The following is a 6,000-nucleotide window of genomic DNA, read 5'->3' as shown; positions in this document are numbered from 1 at the left end:
TTGCTTCAGCATCCCTTATTGTGATTCAATTTTTGTACATGATGGACACTGCTGTTCAACAAGCAGCACTGTCACTGGTCAGCATTTGATTTAAAAAAACAATTTGAGGCCATAAGCTGGAAAGGTGCTTGGTCAAGCAACTGATCAGTGGGTAGATAAAACTAGTAATACAAACATGCTGTAAGCTAGGAGTAACACCAGGAAAGCAGATATATGTTTGAAGTCAACAATCTTGATTTGCATGGGTACATAAAGAGGGCTATTTCTGAAAGAAATAGAGATTAAAGGTGTGGAGAGAAAAGAGATTAAAGGTTCTGAGAAAAATTAAAAGCTTTTTTAAAAGAAAAGGGACTGTTTGTATGTGATTATTTTTACTAGTTTAATCTGGCAATAAAATTACAGTATTTGTCTTGTCAGCATTTGATCTCAAAATTATTTTTAAGATTCAATAACAAAATCTCACATGAATGAGTGCGGCTTCTGCTTAGGTGGGGAGTTGCTTTTCCAGTTGTTTTAACAGGCAATATGCAATCAGTGCAAGTCTCCAGAGGTCAATAGAGTTTGCTGTAGTTATCAGGAGAAAATAGGCTTCATGGTGAGTAGAGAAAACACAATTCTTTTAATATCCACAGTACCATTTAATATTTAATAAAAGATTCTGTATACACGTGTGTACATACATGTGTACACACACATAGACACATGGAAAAAGATATTAATATATACTTCAAACAGAAGCATTTCCTGCATGTATAACTTTCCAGTATATTTAGGAAAGCTGCAAAAAAATACAGTAGAAAAAATAAAAAAGAGAGAAAAAAAAGGCTTTCATTAGAATAAGGGAAGTTAATGGTAGGATCTTTCAGTTCACACCAACAATGCTGCATGTTATATGGCAAAATACTGTCAGCCTGAGAAATGGTGTCAGTTCCTGACATCACTCAAGCCTGTGAAAAACCTCCCTTTGGCTTGGATGAAACAAAAATTACATCCATTATGTTTTTCACATGGCAAAGTACAGCTACAGACAAATAATCTTTCAGAGCCCCAGTCCCTTTCCTTTTGATTATCATTACTTTGCTTTACTGTAGCAAAGTCTTTAAACAATATGCAACCCTTCATGTCAAAAGAAAAAAGTTGTATGTGTTTCTTTAGAATAAATCCATTTTCTTGCAAGAAATTATCATGAGAGTTTCCCCTGAAACTTAGCACAGTATTAAATAGATGGTGTTTTAGAACATCCAGTAAAGCTATTTTCAGGATTTTTTTGTGGACAGATTCTATTCTTAATAAATCCTATCAAAATCTGTAAAATGATAGTATTTTTTTTTCTTATATTGATACTGAAGTCTTTCAAATACAATAGTTCCAAATACAGGTCTGTTCTGTGACCTCCTTTACTGTTTTGGCAAAATGTATTATAGAGGCAAATTTCAGAAGCCAGTCTTTAGTAGACAGAGATTTTTATTGTTTTGAAAATACAATATGGTCAAAACTTAAATTTAAAAAATAAGTGTGTGTCTGAATTGAATACTCAGCATAATTGGAATACCACAGATTTCTCAGGGAAAGCTGGTCCCACACCTGGTGAGATCAGAAGCCGTGGTCAAATACTTGAAATTCTCAGCTGGTTTAAGTGGAGGTAATGACCCTGACTTCAACAGATAACTGGCACAGAGGAGAATTTCGTCTGTTAACTTTTGAAAGCAACCATTTTATTTGTTCTTCAGCTCTGAGCGTTTATGTTCCAGCTGGTCTCAAAAATCACATAACTGGGAGTTGTAAAGACATGCTGGGGGAGGGGAGGGAAGTGGCAGGAAATTTGGCAGGAAAAGAGACATTGAAAACTTGAAGCAGAAACTATGGCAACCTGAATAACTTGCTGGAGGAAGTGTGCAGCAGGTTTTGCCAATGGCACCTGGAGAACAAGGGTTTCACCTCAGCAGTTATGTCTTGCAGTGAGAGAAATGATTCTCCCCCTGGATTTGGCATGTGAGATGGCAATGCAGAGGGCATCCACACACGTGCTCTTTGGAGCATCCCAATAGAAAAATGACAGGGAAAAACTGGAGCAAGTTCAGTGTAGGACTCTGTTGGTCAGGAGGCATGAGGAGTATTTAAGGAAGATGTGTGTGTTCAGCGGAGAAGGCTCTGGAACATCATCAGAGGTGCATGGTGAGAGGGTGAAGTCCAAAAGCTGCAACACAGGACAGACATTCAGACTACATATGAGTAATGTTTTTTGTTGGGGTTCTGGTTTATTTATTTTTTTTTACCTTGGGGGCTGTCAAAGCCTGGAAAAGAGGTTGTTGATATTTTCTAGAGATATTCAAAACTCAACTGGACAAAGCCCTGCAACCAGATCTGATGTGGCTTTGCCTGCAGCAAAGATGACCTCCAGAGGCACATCCAAACCTGAATGATTCTGTATTTCTGTGATACTGTTCAGTTTACTTAAATTATTCTCTTTATTTTCAGAGGGATGTGACAGTTTCAGAAATGGATCCAGCTGTTGATTATATGCTTCAGGGGGCAACATTAATGGAGGAGCTGCAGCCCTTTTAGCCCCCTGGTAAATTCAGGCCTCAGTTTTTATTATTTTCTACCTTCAGCTATTGTGGAGCGTTGCTGAGCTCATAAAGCAGCTGCTGTGAATAGTGTGAAAAGTAATTGCTGCATATACTTCATAGGGCTTGTAAAATCATTTGGAAATTACTGTAGAGAAGTGAGCTGCTATGTTTTTATCACTATAGAAAACCTCAAGATGGTAGATCACTAGATAAGCTACAAGTATATACATTTATAAATATGTATATACATACATAAATATACATATGGATCCCAACTGTTAAGATAATTCATGCTATCTTAGAATCTGGCCTTAAAATTTGTCCACAGCCAATTTTTTTTTTCAGAAATAATGCAAGTGCTACAATGATAACCTGAGTAAGATGGAGCTCCAGGTGGCATACCGGGCTGTTAAGATGGGCATGAGGGAAAACTGAACAAGATCTTCAAAGAGAAATCCATAAGTACCAAAAAACCCACAACCTCCTCAAGGCATCCACTAAAATCCTAATGTGTGAACAGGTAAAAAAGAGAAGCATGGTGATAAAGGAAATCCTACTGCAGAAAGGATGCCTGTTAGTGTATAAATGGTGTAAGAGGGAGCCTCTGCCCTCCTAAATTCAGACTTTACACTTGGGTTTGATTCATTTCTTCAAGATCACAGGAAGAGTCCTTTGGGCATCCTCCTTGCATCAGCTTTTATTTTCTCTAAAGAAAAAAGAATGTCCATATATCTCACAGGGTAGGCCTAGACTTTTATTAATTAAACTTTCAAGACCTTGAAGATGGAAAAAGAAAGTATTATTATCAAGGATTATTTAAACTATGTTTTTGTGAGGTTGAAATACAGTCCAGCTGAGAACTACCTGCCAAAGACTTAGTAAAAATAGACAGCCAGTGGGTTCTCAGCCAGTACAATGTCAAATTAAAATTATACCTCACAACAGTAAATTCGGTGATGATAATTCCATGTGGATTAAGTGTAGGAAGCTGAAAAAACAAGCACTTATTTTTCTCATCCAGATAATTTTTCTTTCTGTTAGGGTTTTACTTTGAAAAAAACAAACCTGACATCTGTATGCGGGGATGTAAACAGCTGCATGGGGAAAAATGTCAGTACTTAGCAGCAGTGAAGTTTGTCCAAGGATTACCACAGTGAATAAAACCAACTTCCCTTTCAAAAGCTGAGTGTACTATTTTGGGAATGTGACCCCTTTTCATGAATAAATGACGTGGTGACATTTACAGATAAAGCAAGATTTAACTGCTATGAAAGGAGATGACAAATGTCAGGATGTCAGTAATGATCTGTGAACATAATGGTCTCTCACCAGAGCACTGAGTAGATATATAATGTAATTGTCGCCTGCTAATGCTGCCATGGAAGAAGAAAAGCAAAGCAATGTAAGGAAGATCAAAAACCTTTTTGGAACCAACCTTAAAGCCTGATTGATAGGCATTGGCACAACTTAGCTAATAAATTATACTGCTAATGACTTAGAGTTTTTACCTTGTGCATATTACTATTACACATTGTGAAATTCCTATATAACTTACAATTGTATTGTGTCAGAGGATAAAGTGTTGGCCATCAAAACGGCTTTCTAACAGTTTCTTTATCCCTGTTGTAGTGCTGAGGCTTGGCTGTTGCAAAAGTCTTGCTGGAGCTGAGTGGATTTACTGCAGCCAGAGCTGGTTCATGGAGCACAGGTTGCTGCAGAACAGAGCAGGATTCTTCCTTGCCAGAATCTTGCAATTCCGTGAAAGATCATACAACCACAGAATCACAGAATGGTTTGAATTGGAAGGGACCTTAAAAATCATCTAATCCCCTCCATGGGCTGGGATGCCTTCCCCACGATCAGGTTCCTTAAAGCCCCATCCAGCCTGGCCTTGAACACTTTCACAGATGGGGCATCCACAACTACTCTGGGCAATTCATTCTGTGCCTCACCACTCTCACAGTAAAGATTTTCTCCCTAATATCTAATCTACATCTCTACTCTTTTAGTTTAAAACTATTCCCCCTTGTCCTATCACTGTCTGCCCGTAAAAATCTTCTAGATCCCCTTGTCCTCTTCAGGTGTTATGTCTGTCAGTTTTTCACACCCTTGTAGACTGTATGCTGGCCCAGCCTTTTGATTGATGTCAAACTTGCCTTGATGACTTCCTCGGGAAACCCAGAAATATGGTAGGGAAAAAGAGCTTGGAATTATTTATGCAGTTGTCTTCTGAAGTCATCTCAGGCAACCGCCTGCCACCCCGGGCCTCAAACTGAATCCCTATTGCCCCACACATTGAGTGCTTTCTCCAGCTGACAGCTAAATTGATTCCCATTTGCTATTCAAAGTGAGGGGAGTGTCTGGAAGTCTGAGGGTTTAAGAATCCCGAGACCTCGGCTCAATGTAGCGTGGAAGGCGGGGGTTTGCATGAACTCTGCAGCCTCCTGGCAACTTCTCAGCTCTCAGCTGAGCACTGGGCTTTGCTTTCCTTGTGCTTTGCTCCAACAGTCAGCCGACCTTTTCTCAGCATAGGTTAGCCTGCTACAGGGCTTGTGTTACCCAGAAGACCAAGGATGTTTTCAGAGAGATGGAGAAACTATGATTAAAAGCCAGACATAGTCAGGCTCTGGTGCAATCAGCCAGAAAGCATTTGGCTGGTGGTTTGTTTATGAGAAGAAATATAACAGATAAAATAGAAACATTAATATAATAGAAATGCCAAGCTCCAGAACATAGTGAAGATAATGCTGAAGAGTGAATAGATGTATTTTTAGAAGATACTCTAAGTAAATCTCCTGTTAATAGTGCACAAGTGTATCTTTAACACTACTTGTATAGATACAGTAATCACACTGTCTCTCAGGTAAATCCCTATTACAAAGGAAACTCATCCCAATCTGCTGTATCTTTTGATCTGCACTTTACAGTCAGAGCTATCTATGACAATGAAGATGGAGGTGGCATTTCGGGTAAGACAGCCAGCATTGTAGCAATCAGGTATTGACATCCAGCAAATATTCACCTCGATTAACCATATCCATCAAAAAGTTAGATGTCTTCTCTAAGTGAATTCTCCTAAGCTTCCTGTAGTCAATAGAGAGATGTAGGCAGTGCAGAGGGCAATCGACCCTATCCTGAGATAAGTATTCTAAGATAAATTGTGCCTGTTTCTTGCTGTTCACTCTAGAGGGTTCCCAACACTCCAGAATCAATGTCTACTTTTGAGGTGGCTGTGCTTAGGTGAGACATGTGGGAGGCTCTAATTTCCATGGAATCAGCTGATCTGAAGGGTCAATTGCTTTAACACAGCCTTCTTACTGTGCAGCATTAAACTATTAAACCTGATTAGGGATTTATGGTGAGGAGGCCTTCAACCTCCATACCTTGCACACATGCAAGAAAATTAATACTAAAGAAAAGAAATGCACTT

Source organism: Corvus hawaiiensis, chromosome 3 (assembly GCF_020740725.1).
Source record: "Corvus hawaiiensis isolate bCorHaw1 chromosome 3, bCorHaw1.pri.cur, whole genome shotgun sequence".
NCBI lineage: Eukaryota > Metazoa > Chordata > Aves > Passeriformes > Corvidae > Corvus > Corvus hawaiiensis.
The sequence above is the reverse complement of the archived record's forward strand: the minus strand, read 5'-3'. Positions refer to the sequence as shown.